This window comes from Lygodium microphyllum, chromosome 14 (assembly GCF_053477565.2).
Source record: "Lygodium microphyllum isolate KBCC chromosome 14, Lygodium_microphyllum_v1.1.10, whole genome shotgun sequence".
Classification (NCBI taxonomy): domain Eukaryota; kingdom Viridiplantae; phylum Streptophyta; class Polypodiopsida; order Schizaeales; family Lygodiaceae; genus Lygodium; species Lygodium microphyllum.
Genome location: NC_141148.1, coordinates 70,687,931 through 70,704,834, shown reverse-complemented (window position 1 = coordinate 70,704,834; position 16,904 = coordinate 70,687,931).

Here is a 16,904-nt window from a genome sequence, read left to right as displayed (position 1 = left end):
CTCTACATAGAGGATCAATATCACTTACTTGCCGATTGAGCTATATGTTGAGATATCGAGCTCCACTCGTGATACGCCAGGGTGACCGTTGTGTATTTATGTCACCGACTTGTCAGTTGCAGACGCGGTTGGTACACCGCCCATGAATAATAGCTACATGATAGCTATCCTTATCTACTCTAGTTCGTGGCTCAGTTAGTATGTCACCTTAGTTAGTTGAGTTTGGTTTGAGACCCATATATAGGGTTCTTCTATTTCTTTGTACTTGAGTTCTTTTGGCTTACACAACTAAGAAGAGGAAAACTGTTTTCAGCCTCCACCCTTGTGTGTCTTCCCCCATTGTGCAAGCAAGAAAGCTTCAAGCGAGACTCCTTCCTTCTCTCCCACAATCTTGACACTATAGAGATATGGTCCTCCATGGACCTAAGACGAGATCATCTCGTTAGTTTTCAGCAGACCCAACTAGGTTGGATTATCCAAGCTGCATCTTTACGTCAACCCCTAAGATATCCATTCTGTAAGATTTTATTTCAACTAAATCCAAGCTTTTTCTTTCAATCTCTTCAATTTGATTCATAAGAAAATGGGTAAAAGAGTCCCATGGTGTTGATGCAAATTGGTAGGGATAGATATACTAAGGATAATCCTTAAGCTAATAGAATAGAAAGTGAAAATTTTCACTTTGATCTTGACACTTGAAAATAGAATATCTTCATTATACAGTGTTGTAATATCAACTTTTTAGCAAGGACTAATTGATAAGTCAAGGATAATATATTATAATTAGAAGAAAGGAAGTACTTTGATTTCTGGGAGATAAAAATATTTACCTAGTAATAGATTAAAAATGTTTATTATTCAATTTTGTCTCTTAAAATATAAAAAAATTAAACAAGTAATAGATAAAAGTATTAGTGATATTGTGTATCATATCAACTTTAAGACTAAGATGATTTTATGTGTGCAGGATGCTTCGAATAATATGAAGGATACAACTTCTTACTTGATATTAGCTCTTAGGAGTATTTTTCTCATCATACTCTCAACTGTGATTAGCACTATGGGGTTTCAAGTTTCAATATCTTCAATTGTGATTCTTATTAGCACAATCAAATTTCAATACCTAAATGGTGGCTTGATGTCATGGGATGATACTACTCATGATATCATATCCTAGCAAATCTCTTAAGATCTCTTCCCTTGATTTGTAAGAAGAAATAGAAAGGACTTGACTCTATTTCTTTCTCTCAAAACTCTAATTCTAATGTAGACTGATTTTATAATTGAAAGCATCACTACATTATTGATGCTTTATCCTTGTATATCTTTTTTCAAATGTAATATATCTCAATTTCACCAAAAAAAAAAGACCATCAAAATAATCAGTCTGCATTTCACAAAAAAAACTTCATAAGTTTATTAGGGTCTGAAAAAAAAATAGAAATTTTTTAAGATTTTTTTGAGCTCATTTGCTATTTTAAAGATATTTAAAGCAAAAAAGGACCAAAAAAAGACCCAAAAAATCACAAAAAAACCACCCAAAAATAGCATAGCTGATACGGCGCAAAATGGGGTATCCGAGCAAATCACAAAAAAACCACCCAAAAATAGCATAGCCGATACGGCACAAAAATGGGTATCCGAGACAGCTCGGATACCCATTTTCGTGCCGTATCGGCTATGCTATTTTTGGGTGGTGCTCGGATGCCCATTTTCGTACCATATCGGCTATGCTATTTTTGGGTGTTTTTTAGTGTTTTTTTTGTCTTTTTTAGGTCATTTTTTTCTTTAAAATATTTTTAAAATAGCAAACGAGCTCAAAAAAATTCAAAAAATTTTCCATAAGTTTATTAGGCTTTGAAATTTTTTTAATATTTTTAAAGATATTTTTGAGCTCATTTGCTATTTTAAAAATATTTTTAAGCAAAAAAATGGCCTAAAAAAGACCCAAAAAATTTACAAAAAACCACCCAAAAATAGCATAGCCGATACGACTCAAATACCCATTTTCGCACCATATCGGCTATGCTATTTTTGGGTGGTTTTTTGTGATTTTTTGGGTCTTTTTTAGGCCTTTTTTGCTTTAAAATATTTTTAAAATAGCAAACGAGCTCAAAAATATGTTTAAAAATTTCTAAAAAAATTTCAGAGCCTAATAAACTTATGGAAATTTTTTTGAATTTTTTTGATGGGTCTAAGGTCTCACAAAAAATAAGTCATTACAAGGGGGTATACTTTGCACGCGCATGTTTACTCCTTCACGATACGGAGCGACGAGGACCCCTACGGAGATTTTGTTGTGCCACTCTCGCACCATGTCAAGTCATCCACGATACGCAGCAAAAAGTATAGTACCAAACATTATGTTTTTTGCCACACTCGCGCCATATGAGCTGCTTCACGATACGACGCGAATATGACCTTGCAAAAATTTGGCTTTACTGCTCTCGTGTCATATCAACTTATCCTCATATGGTTGACTTTATGACTTTATGAATTATCCTTACATTGTTGCTGCTCATGCTCATAAGATCACTCTAATGAATAAAGATTTTAATATGATTAGCAGAATAAAGCACCGAGGATGATGGTTGCAAGAGAAAAATCGATGTACTTGGACCTATTAATTATAAGAGAATGGGTGAGGTGTATGGGCAAATGGTTATCAATGTTTCTTGCACTTCTGAGGAAGAGGACTATCTTAGCATATCTTATGAGGACAAGTCCATGCTAGTTGTAAAAAGGATATTTAATTGTTAGATTCTGTAGTTTATTATTGCATAACGTAAGGCATTTTGACTCTAAAAAATTTTAGTATACAGAATAATTGTGTTATTGATTGCAAATAACACTCCTTTATTTTTGCTATTAGCTTTAGGACATTGATTACATCTCTTAGCCAATAAATCTCTAAAATTATGTGTATTGTTGATCCACTGTTATCAATGGAATTTTTTTCGAGATTTGGTTCAAATATAGCAATGTCTTTCAAAGCTTTTGATTCCATCACAACTACCATAATTTTTTTTATTACATCGAATACACTCACTAGAGAAATTATCCTCATGAACTCTCTAAGTGGTATCCATGGCCAAGGAAGAATGTGGGTTGAATGGAATACTGCTTGCTTTTTGGTTAATTATTTATTTTATTTGATTGTCTATTTTAGTTACATGTTTCCATTTGCAGTGCTGGCAGGCTCTTGACTACCTTCTTGGACACCACATATGAGGATATTGTTGATCCTAGAAAACCATATAACTCTCTCTAACAAGAAGTACCATTGCAAAGTCACAAAGTCATACATATACTTGAGGAAAAAGAGTGCTTTTCAAATGTCTGCAAGACAATAGATTCAAAGATACTCAAGATAGATGGAGTGAATGTAAGTCTCTTTCATACTGTTGGTTTTTTTAAGGACCCTTTTTTACCAACTTGTTACATTTTTTCTCGTAGTGCTAAGATTACCCTAACTCATATATGCAATGGATAAGGGAGCAATGTATTGAGTTGATTTTGGATAGGGTAATCACACTAGTTGATTCCGATTCCCCTCCACAAAGCCACAAAACATGCATAATAAAAGAACCCATAATCTGATCAGCATAGATAATGTCTGTGAACACCTTATGAATCGCATGGAAGGTTCCACTTAAGCTTTCCATAGGTTGCCATTCCATACTTGTTGATAGAAATATATCTACAACCAAGAATTCGTTATTAGTAATTGCTTAAATGAAAAAAAAAATGTTATCAACTCAAGTCTTACAATGTGTTTGCTGTGAAACATACTCGTTTGGAGGCAAGTGGATATCCTTTGCCATGTAAACATGTTGCAGTTTGATAAACCACCCTTCATGCATAATTTTGAAAGAAATGATACGTCCCTTCCAGTGATGTTTAATATCCTCTCTTTTTTTCTTTTCACCTTGTGAGAGTCCTTGCAAGAGGGCACCATGGCAACCTAATCATTTATACTAAAGATCTTTGGCTCCCAATTTTCATCAACTCTGTGGCTATAGACAGTGCAAGAGTTTACTAAACGAGAAGAGCGCCTTCTGGATGCCATACTTAAATTAAATTTGCAGAGAAAGAAGCTCATCGAGAAAGATGAATGAACTAAAAAGTAGAGAAAGAAGCTCACTGAGAAAGGTGAATGAACTAAAAAGGAATATTAAGAAGACTAATGAAAATATATTGGGCGCCCAAAAGTTTTCGACTTTCAAAAAAATCATCATTAACTTCACAGCAACTTTATTATGTCATTTGTCAGATTTTATAAGTAAATAAGGACTTCGGGACTACCAAAACATGTCAGACATTGGAGATTTTGGCTAAAAAGAAGGAGAGAATCACGAAGTGGACTCTACTATCTCCAAAAAAGAGGAGACAAGAATACCATATTCTTGTACACGTGGCAAACTCTCTTTGGCCCTTTTCTTAATCCCGTGATTAACAAAAGTGCATTTTTTGAAGCGTTTTCGGCCCTAATGCAAAAACAATTGTGCTGCCTGAGATGCTGTTAAAGTTTTCTTGCATGGAATGAAATATGCATGTTTGCTAAACCTGTCTAGTATAGTCCAAATCATATCATGGTTAGCTTTAGTATTAGGTAAACCAGTAATAAAATCCATAGAAATATGTTCCCATGGTCTTGATGGAATAGATAAAGGCATAAGTAATCCATACTGCTTACCATGATGTCTCTTAACTCTTTGACAAACCAAACATTCAGAAACAAAGTTAGATACATTAGTGTCCATTTGTGGCGAATAAAAATCTTCAGTCAATGTATGTAAAGTAGATATGATACTTCTATGACCTTGATATGGAGGACAATGAATCTCATTCAAAACAAAAGATCTAAATGATACTGTAACACATAATCTATTTTCATAAAACATGAATCCATCATTGTAAGACAGTGAATCAATAGGAATCTAGTTATTTCCAACTTATTTACTCCAATCAGCATGAAAAGTAATGTCTTGATGATAAGTATATTTCATAGGGGTTAGAGAATCAAATGATATAACAGAGATATTATGAATGGTGGGTCTTCTACTTAATGCATCAGCCACTACATTTTCTTTACCTCGTTGATATTGGATAAGGGGATGAAAACTCTGAATAAAAGCTGTCCATTTGATATGTCTATTTGGGGTTGACTAAGGAGATGTCTAATACTTTGTTGGTCAGTCTTAATCAAAATTCAGAACCCATTAAGTAATATTTCCATTGTCTTAAAGCTTGTACAACAGCTAATAATTCTTTATCATATGTGGAATATTTAAGTTCAGATGGTTTCAGTTTACAGCTAGAATAGGTTATGAGATGATTATCTTGCATAATTACGGCTCCTATTCCAGATCCACTAGCATTAGTAACTACTAAAAAGAATGATCTATTAAAATCAGGTAGTTGTAATACAGGAGCATGGGTTAATGCATGTTTCAATAAATCAAAAGATTTCTGTTGATTATCAGACCAATGATAAACAATACCTTTCTTTAAAAGTTTAGTCAAAGGCAAAGCAAGTAATGAAAAATTTTGCACAAATTTCCTGTAAAAACAAGCAAGACCTAGAAAAGAACATAACTCATGCACATTTTTAGGTAGAGGCTAGTTCAATATTGCTTCTATCTTCTTAGGGTCAACCTTAATACCTTTTGATGACACAATATGACCTAAATATTCAATTTCTGTTTGAAAGAACTCACTCTTTTCCGGATTAGCATACAATTGATTATCTTTCAACAACTTGAAAACCAAAAACAAATGTTCATAATGCTCTTTCTCATTTTTACTAAATACCAAGATATCATCAAAGAATACGATAACACAATGCTGATATTTCAAAAATATGTGGTTCATCATTCTACTAAATGTAGCAGGTGCGTTAGTCAATCCAAAAGGCATCACTAGAAATTCATAATGACCAAATTGTGTTCTAAATGAAGTCTTGAATATGTCAAATTTATCTAATCTCACCTAATGATAACCAGATTTAGGATCTATTTTACTAAATATGGCATAACCTTGTAATTTATCCATAAGATCATCGACCCTAGGAATTGGATATCTATTCTTTACAGTAATCTTATTTAGGGCACGATAATCAATGCACATACGATAAGTATTCTTCTTCTTCTTTACCAACAAAAAAGGTGCACCAAATGGAGAACTACTAGGTCTAATTAATCCTTTGTTTAATGATTTCTCAACTTGATTTTGAATTTCTTTCTGCTCTATCTGGTTATGCCTATATGGTGCTTTATAGGGTGGTTGTGTACCAGGAATTAAATCTATTTTGTGGTCTTCAGGACGTGAAGGAGGTAATCCAGGTGGTAGATCTTCAACAAAACAATCTTTAAATTGTGCAAGGAATTCTTTATGCCTAGGGTGCATATGTTTTTCTTTAGCTTGCAGTTCATTCACCCAAATTAAATGAGATTTACTACTTTTGCGTAATGCACGTTTAGCTTGAGTATGAGTAAGCAGTGGGAAAGCATTAGATGCATGCATACCATACAATGTAATGTGTTTTCCTTGAAAATGAATTTTAATTGAATGTGTGAAATAATCTATGCCAGGATTATGCTGATGACGCCAAGGCATATCTAGGATAATATCACTAGACTGTAATGGTACAACTAGAAAATTCATTATTTCAGTATATTCACCAATTTGAATTTCTAAATCATGCACTTCTTATGTTCCATTATACATTGTGCCTAAGAATGCTGCGTTAATGTGATAATACGTAGAAACAGTTTGTAATTTCAATTATTTCACTAAGTTTCCAGAAATAAAATCATGTGTACTACCATTATCATGCAAAATAATCTTTTCTTTTCCATGCACTAAACATTTCATTGTCAACAAAGAATGTGGAGTTGGCATACCTAGTAAAGTATCCGAAGGAGTAGTAATGTCGTTCTCATCTTCTGTAAAGTCAAGCATTTCCTCATGTTTTTCATCTTCCAGTGCTCCAAGATAGTTGATATGGATAGGTGGCTTCTTCGATTGGCAATTGGTTGCTTAGATGTCCAGGTTGATGGCATTTGTAACACACTATAGGTTTGGCTTTAGATACATTGTTTGCAATGGCAGGAAGTCTAGGAATATTAGAATTTGGCTGTGACGATGGCTTAGGATTTTGATTGGTATTTGATGGCAAAGCAGGTGGTTTTGTCCAAGACTTACGGAAAGATGATGAAGGAAATCGACTTTGATTGAATCTTCTAAAATTTGAATTGAATTGCTTAAAACCATAGTTACCATTTGTTTGAAATTGTTGTGGACGTTTGTCTCTTCCTCGAATTTTGTCTTCAGTGTCATGAGCTAAAGAAATTGCATCTTCAAGAGTTGCTGGCTTGAACATATTGACTTCTGCGTAGTAATGCTTGATTAATCCAGACATATACTTGCGCTTATGAGTTGCTTCAGGTACGTCTTCAAGCATGCGTAGTTAGAGTAAGGCATTCCAAAAGCTTTCGGTGTACTGAGAAATAGGCTCACGATCTCTTTGTTGAAGAAGGTCCCATTGCTTTATGGCTTTTTTATGGAATTGTGGAGGAAGGAAATTCTACATAAACTTCTTCTTGAAACTCTCCCAGGTAGTGGGACAATCTATGCTCTTATGAACCACGGTCCACCAAAGAGATGCTCTATCCACTAAATGATTAGTGATACACTTGATTTTATCTTTTTCAGCGTATGTTTCCTCATGAAAGTAATCATCAAACTGACTGATGAATGCAAGAACAGTCTTTCCATCTTGAGTTCCATTGAAAGTATGGAATTTGAAATTTCTTTTACTTATCTTTGTTTCTTTGCGGATGGATTGAGCTTCGAGAGTCGCATCGATGGTTCGTCAGATAAGATATTCAGGTTGTGGTTCCTTTTTGTCGATAGTCGATCTTTGTAAATTGGCCAATTGAACTTGCAAGGCTTGCCGAGCTCTTCGTTCTTCATCCAACTGCATCATAATTAAATCCAACTTTTGTTCCACCGTAGGTTCAGGTAGATCGCCTTCAGCCATTAAATCATCCATATTTTGTTCCGTCATCCTGTAAAAATTCAAAAGACCTCACACTCTCAAAATCCAATTAGCGGGATGAGCGTAGCTCAAAGTCGGGTGTACAAGGCTTATAGATTATTTTTTTGTTTGGCTTTCACGGTCTTCGACTTTTGCGGTTGCGGGATTTGAAATCTTTATAAAATCTGCATATGTCCTTCTGCGTGTGCTGAAACTCGTTCAGCAAGTCTATGTATGCGAATAGAGTCTTCCAGGGAACAACTTTGCAATTCGGTGCTTCTGCGCAGGAACAGTCCTTATGGGAGTTTTTCACACAAGTCAGTTCTGACTTCTGGTGACTTGCTGGACTTACAGAGTTGCAAAACTTATGAAACTTGAGCAACTTGAAGTTTGTTGTGACTTAAGACTTTCTTGACTAAGCTTTAAGCTTAGTCTAACTGAAAACGACGAATTTTAGGGGGGCGTTTTTTTTACACCGAATTTCACGGGATGCTGCCGCCCTGCCACCGTTTTGACGATTTCTAATGCTAAGCTTTTTAAAAGCTTACTTTTTAGGCTTTTAAGCTTTAAACTTTGAAGATGAAAGATAAAGCTTATCTCTGTTTGTCTGAGAAGAAACGACTTGAGTAGGGAGATGTTGATGTGGTCCTCCGCCGTTACAAGCCGGTCCTTCGCGATGAGAGGCTGTAAACAGAGGTTCTTGACCGCCAGGAATCCACCCGTATCGACCGTTCGTGATGAGACTGACCATAGATATCGATCGTTCCAGGAGCTCCGCCTTCGCACAAGATGGGTGTGATTGGAAGCTCTCAATCTCAGCTTTGCTCTGATACCACTAGTGCACAGATCGGATGTTGTATGCTCGCGTAGTGAACGTCGGAAGGTCCCCAAGAACAAAAGAACTCTACTTTTTGCACAAAACTCAAGGTAGAAAGCATGCATGACATGAACAAGAGACCAATTGGGTGCAATCTCCCCCCATGCCTTGTGTGAGCACTCCACAAAGCATGTGTTTTATGTATTAATCATCTTCAAGCTCAAATAATAGCCCAAATTACGAAATAGCACGCTTTTGGCTTTTGAGTTTGCTTTAGTACAAAATAGAAATAGGGTTAGGCATACCCAATACAATGTCCAAATACAAATATCATAATTGTGCGTCCATGTGTATACAAAATAATAAATAAATATCCCACGCCTTAATAAATAAGTGCGACAAAATATAGGCGCCATGCCTAAGGTATGCGCCCATCAAAATATAAGTGATAACTCGAATACATGCTATCCTCCAATGCTTTTCTCCGCCACTGCTACTATCTCTACACATCAGCTGAAGCATTCACAATCTTAGTAAAATAATACAATTAAACCAACAAAAGTGAATACCTGGCAGTCTTCAACTACATAAATAAATCAACTGGTTAGAAATCAATCCTAACCTTAATTTATCACGATTACACACTCTAAACTCATAAACGTTTATTAATTTAATATGCATTTTGTAGAATCACCCGCTATGGAATCACCCATGTACACACTAAATTAATGAAACGCCCGAAAAGGATAGGCGTCCCCATCAACTTCTCGCAGAAAGAATCCACTTTGCGTATGAGCCCCGGTCAACAAATTTTACCGAATCCACCGTAAAACCTCATGGAATCCACCACGGCACAGAATCCACCATGAAATATGCCTCCTGCATCAAGAACCTTGAACGATTGTGGCTGTACACATTCCTTCATTTCACCAATTTGTGCAAGAAGATTAGGAATATCCACAAAAGATGCACCCACCTTACTTGTGGAATTAGCAAATGGTAGTGAGGTCAATTGTACTAGGCAAAGTGCTAAGGTGAAATTCCTGCTTGGTGGAAAGTGGACTTTGGTCAGATTCAAGGTTATGAACCTAGGTGTCCATGAGTGTTTGCTTGGAATGGATTGGCTTAAACCTAATGATGCCCACATTCACTATGGAAAGGGCCAAGTTTCCTTTTGAAATTTTGAAGGGGAATTCGTCACACCTCAAGGAGAGGCTGGGAAGCCAAAAATTCAATTGGCCAAAGCATCTCTGATAATAAAAGGAGTTAGAAAGGACTACCTGCCTATTTGATTAAGCTAAATAAGCTAGATCAAAATCAGGAGTCTAGTGAAGAACCTTCATGGCTAAAGGAGTACGCAGACGTACTTCTTGAAGAGCTGACAAACTTCCTCCTCAAGGGAAGTCGATCACGAAATCAAGTTAGTGCTAGGAGCTGCATCAATTGCAAAGAGACCATATAGAATGTCCATCCCGGAAGTGATTGAGCTGAAGGAGCAATCAAGCAACTGTTAGATCAAGGCTACATCCGTCCTAGCAGTTCACCATGGGGAGCTCTAGTGCTATTCTAGAAGAAGAAGGATGGAACACTTCGGTTATGCATTGACTACAGAGGGTTGAAACAATCAACCATTAAGAACAAATACCCCATTCCAAGAATAGATGAACTTCTTGACCATCTTCAAGGTGCAAAGATCTTCTCTAAGATTGATCTCAGGTCTAGATATTATTAGATAAGGATCAAGGAAGAAGATATCCCAAAGACGGCATTCAGTACAAGATATGGGCACTTTGAGTTCCTGATCATGTCATTCCTGCTGACAAATGCACTTGCTACCTTCAACAGGTTAATGCAGGATATCTTTAGGCCCTATCTTGATGATTTCCTACTCGTCTTCTTTGATGATACCCTCATCTACTCCAAATAGGCAGAAGATCATTAACCCCAGCTTTGCATTGTTCTTGAAATAATGAGGGAACACAAGCTTTATGCCAAGAAGAACAAGTGTGCATTTTTCAAGCAATAGATTGAATATTTGGGATTCATTGTATCAGCGGAAGGAATTTAGTCAGAGATGTTTTGGAGTGGCCAACACCAACAACTGTCAAAGAAATACACAGTTTTCTTGGATTGATAGGATGGTATAGGGTCTTTATCAAAAACTATGCTTTGATTGCGGCGCCGCTGACTGATCTACTGAAGAAGCAAGCATCAATTGTATTGTCATCTACTAAACAGACTAGCTTTGATAAACTAAAGCAAGGATTTTGAAGTGATAACTTTCGGATCTTAGTAAGGAGTTTGAAGTGATAACTGTTGCTAGTACACTTGCCTTAGGATGTATGCTTATGCAAGAGGGTCATCCTGTAGCATACTCTTCAAGGAAACTAAAGAGCCATGAGAGGAGTTATGCTACCCACAATCTGGAACCGTTAGCTGTCATCCATGCTCTCAAGCTTTGGAGACACTACTTGCTGGGTAACAAGTTTACCCTAGTGATGGATCATAAAAGTCTCAAATGGATCTTTACCCAGAATGAGCTCAGCATGAGACAATGTCGATGGATTGAAGTGCTGGAGGAATATGACTTTGAAATCAAATACCGGCCTGGAAAGGAGAATGTAGTTGCCGATGCACTCAGTCGCAAGGCATTTCTAAACTCTCTGATTTTGCAAGATCCATCAACAGCCAGATCTCTAGCTACAAAGGTATCCATGCCAAACAACCCAATTCTTGAGCTAGATAAAGAAGAGGCATGCCATGATCCAACCTATCAGAAATTGCTAAGGGAGATCCCCATCAAGGATCAAGACCCAAATCTATAGGAAAAGTATCAAGAATTCTCTATCAATAGTGGACTTGTCTACTACAGAACAAGATTATGTATACCGGCAAGCCAATCACTCAAGCAGAAGTTACTTTGGGAAGCCCATGACACCCCTTTTTCAAGACATCTTGGCTATGCCAAGACCCTCAATGCAGTCAGAAAGAGCTATTATTGGGAGAGGCTTAAAGGTGACATTCTCAAATATGTCACGGAATGTTTGTCTTGTCAACCAATTAAGGCCGAACATGTCAAAATGCCAGGGAAATTGCAACCACTTGACATTCCCCAAATGAAATGGGAATTCATTAGTATGGACTTTGTTGTTGGCCTGCCCCAAGTTGTTGTTGAGTTTGCCTACAATGCTTCCTACCAACAAAGCATTCAGATGACCCCTTTTCAAGCATTGTATGGGCATGACTGTCGTAGTCCTTTAAACTTTTCAGATCCAACCATATTTCCGCATGAAATATTAGTCAACACTAAGCCCCGCACACCCCGTGCAATAAGGCACCCCAAAGTAATCTCCCACATCGTAAAATGTTGGCAGTTAAGTGCTTACCCCGCATGCACGTTAATAAACTCCAACCACGTTGTGCAAAAGAGGCCAAAGCTAAAAACCCGTAGGCCACATGGGAACACCTCTTCAAAAGGGAAAAAGGGGATAATAGTCAAAATTTTGGCAAATTTTTTCTCTAACAACCCCTTCCCTCTCAGCTGATGCATGGCGGGGAGAGGGAGTGAGGGAAGTGCATGAGTTATGTGGAGAAGAGAGGAGCATGGGAGGGGAGCATGCCACTAGCCACATGTGTGGCTATCTCCCCCCCCTACCTATAAGACCTCCCCCCTCTCAAGCTTGAGGAGAGGAGAGAGAGGAGAAGCGTGGAAGCTGCCTGTGGACATCGCCACGCTGCACCACGCCACCTCCGTCCTCACCACCATCATCATCCTCGTCTTCTTCATCATCATCTTCCTCCCTTTCCAATCATTTCCACCCCCCCACGTCATTCTGTCATGATCAAGAAGCATAGAAGCTTCTAAATTAGGCTTCCATAAGCCTGGTTCGCCCATGTGTCCTCGGTCTCTTTAAAACTGCAATTGTAAGGCCGTGTCGTGTGTGAAGGAGAAGATACCGGGCAAAAAGGGCTTCGTAACGCGTAAAAGACCCAAGAGAAAGTTGTTGATTCATCAATGGCTCCCAAGAAAATGGCGAGAGCTGCACATGCGGGAGCCTCCAACCCATGTTCACGTGTGGACAACGCTGCGAGTCCTCATGCCCAGGCTCCAAATTGTATTCTCGTATGAAAGGGATGCATTAAGCACGATGGTTTTTAGGAAAATTTAAATACATTTATTCATTTGTTTCACAAATTTTAGTGCATGCCGATTGAAATTGCTCGCACTCTCGTCAACAAGGGTAGCTGCAATCTTCTTGAATGTATAATGCATAAATTAGAAGAGGATATCGTGCTAAGAAGGATAGAGTTTATGTCACATGTAGCACTTATGACTTAAATTCATGGATGTGATTCGTATAGAGGATAATCTTAGATGCCATTAAATGTTGTCCAAAGAATCGCAATGCATGGAAAGGAAACTATGAACTTTGCCAATTGCATGTGAGGATGCTTCCATTTTAAGTCAGGTTAAGTGCTAAAGGACGCTCATGCATGGAGATCTCTTGTCAAATTATGAATGCATCTTCATCGAAAATATTAAAGCTTTGATTTCATGGTGTCAATGTAGGTCTTTATACAAGTTAACTCTGAATTGTCAATCATTATAGTTTAGGTAAGGAAAAGTAGCGATCATTGTATAGCTGCATAGAAGGAAAAAGTCTATGAATCGCATAATTGCATGGAATGTCGTATCTTGAAATTATTTAACATTTTTTAAGAAAAGTATTTTCATCTCTAAGGAGAGATCACCTCTTGTCTCAAAACAATTAGATTGATTTAGGTAAATCGCTTGTAATGGCCTTACCTATATGGGATTCATAAAAGCATAAACAGTTAGTACGACAAACACCTCAAAGTGCTAGGTAGGGTTTAGTTACGTTAAATTTTTTTTCCTAGCATCGCACTTGGGATGCCATGTCAAGAATTCAAATCCCAAAGATCCTACCCACATTCATAGAATGTTAGTTAGGGTTAGTTGAGCGCCCATGCAAGAACGACCTAGGGTTTTACCCTAAGGACCAATTAGCCAAAGACTAGACCTCCGTATGGATTTAGAAACCCTAGGGCCAAACGTTGTCAGCCTAGTAAGGTTAGGGTTGGGCCGGGTCAAGAAGACTCCCAAACCCTACTTCTTGACCAAAGTATTCTTGACCAAGGAATACCGTGTGATGGGAGAAATAATCCCACAAGCTAGGTGCGACACTGGTCTCGTGCAACAAGTTGCAATGTCACATGATTTTTTGTTAAATCACAAAAAAGTATTTGCCACTCCTTAGAAAAAGGCTTGGCAGGTTCTAAGTACAAGTCTAATTGCAAGAGGATGAGTAGTCATCCTACTACATTACCCTTCCTTGGGCTGATTTGCCAAGTTAGAGGACTTATGTATTGCCTATTGACCAAACAAGATAGGACAACGGGGTTGTCCAAGATTTATTGACCAATATAAGAAAACCTAAGGTATTTGTTAATTTGGGTTAACAGGGTATAAACCCTAGCCCAAGGATAGAAGGGTAAACAAGTAACAAAACCCTTGGGGAACTTGCCAAGTTGCAATCGATCCCGGATCGAATGTTGGAAGCATTCGGAGAGAAGGATTCACACCTTAGCAGTTGGCCAAACAAACGACCACTGGATTGATTGCATTTGTACAGTTAGGAGCACTGTTTGTACTTCTTTGCTCAATGAACTAAAGATGGAAAATAATTAATGCTTAAGGTTGAAAGCCTGGAGGGAGAGGCAACATCAGTTACCCTCGACTGTCTGCCTAACCCTATCCAAGGGGGTTGTTAGCCGCACTAGGTACGTGGACCGAACCCGCCGCGAGAGGTCTCTCCATGGGTGCTACTTGGAGCAGGAGGACACTTGGGTGCCAGGGGGGGCTCTGGCCATAAATCCCTTGCCTCCGGGTCCCACACAAGAGGCCAACTTTATTCGAGATTGGATCTCAAGGCCCGCATACTAGTCCACGGGCGGAAACTTGGAATAGTGATCCCTCAGGATTACTGGAATTGCCTTTGGGCGGATTATGGAATAGCCTTCGGGCTGGATTATATGATGTATTCCAAAGATTGATAAATAATATCAAATGTTGAATCCTTGTTTGGCATTGTTTTTTTATGTCAGTGCCTAAGTTACGTGAAGGAACTAGTGATTAATTGGCTAATTAAGGAAGCTATTTCTATGTGTGAAACTAAATGTGGTAGGTAATTAGATAACTAAGGCAACCCTGAGCAAAGTTCGGTGGATGTGACCATGGGTCCATCCTACGGAAGGGTGGTCCTGGTTGGCCAGGAACTTTTCTCGAAGAAAATTGACAGCAAAGAACGATGACCTGGAATCCAGGTTACTAGAGTCCCGATTTATGCTATTTTAGGGGAACGGAATGGGACTATGCCTTATGGTCAAAGAGATTGAGCTTCGCATCCCTCTCGTTTTCCATTCTCCTTGAACCAAATGCAGTATAAATCCTCTTTGACCCTGATGTTTCTATGTAAAGTAGTTTCATCTGGGGTTCAACGCTAGCTACTTTCTAGGAACTTGACCATTAGAAAAACCCTGATTTAGGCTGATTTAGGTTGATCCTAAGTGGGAATGGCTCGAATGCTTCCACTTCGTGGCAAACTCGGAAAGACCTAGATCGCAAACCCCGTGACATTCCGTGGGAGTGCCGAGCGGCGCTTTCTGGACTCTCTTTCTAATGTGCTGCTAAGACATGTCCTACAAGTGGACATGTGGACACGTTAGAGGGATGGGTGCATTTATCCACCCGATCCAGTCACTCAAAGGCCACCACAATTTGAAGGGCTTACATCATTTGTAAAGTTCATTTATGAAGGCAATGAAGGATTGTATGGATACACATGTAGACTTGTCACATAAGGATTAGCAGGGATTCATCAAGCCTTGACAAATATGCAGACAAGATTACAAGGGAATATACAATTTTTTATGGAAAATGATAGATTATTGGCTAAGAAGGATAGGGAGAACTAGAGCCGATAACAAGCAATGTCTATCATTGAAGATGCTATGCAAGCTACACACGTGCAAAATATGGAGTTACAGTCTAAAGTTGTGAACTTGGAGAAGGAGAATCGAAACATAAAGAGAAAGCTCACAAAAAGTTTGGAGATTTGGCACACTTTAAAAATCAAACAAGAACATCGGTGCATCTGATTAGTTAAACCAATTCACCAATTAACCAAAGGAAGTGGACAATATCATAGACATATATATGCTCAATTTGCTACAATGAGAAATATGTTCCCTCGTGTAGAGAATGATACTATTTTTAAAGTCCTAAGCAAGGATATGGTCAAAAATGCATTGGAAAATTGTAAATTCAGGGACATTGTAGATGGTGTCTCAAGTGAACATCTTAGGGATGTAAACAACTTGTTTACTACTATAGATACTCAGGGATTATGTGACAAGGTGGGAATGAGTTTTGAGTCTTATAGTATGCTCTATCAACAATTGGATATAGGATTTAAGCAAGTATTGAAAACTAGGCGAGTAATGCCTCTGCCAAAACCATTTCACATGAAGAAGGACCGAAAACAACTAAATGAGAAAGTTTTAGAACTAATTGGTGAGCCAACACATTTGGAAAATACACACATATTGAAGTATGGTTCCAAAGAAGTTGCATTTGTATTGAATGCATCCAATAACTTTGTATTGGATATATGTAGGGTTCAGATTGCTATGGCCAAGCTCTACAATATGTCTATGGAAGAATGTAGAGGCAAGCATAAGTTTTTCCTCAAACTTGATGAGAGTGAGGTTATTAAGGGGCAAAAACTTGAACGTGTGAGTATAAAACTTATGAATCAAGCATTGGATCCCAACATCAATTAAAACCATCCTTTATACTTCAATGTATAGTCAGAGAATGAAATATAGTGGATTGCAGCATTTGAAGTACCAAAGAAGGACCATGAAGGACTTAAAGTTTTTTTAAACCTCACTAATATACCCAATGTTATTCAACAGCAAAATAATGGAGCAATTTTACACATCGAGGGGTTTGGGGACTATCAA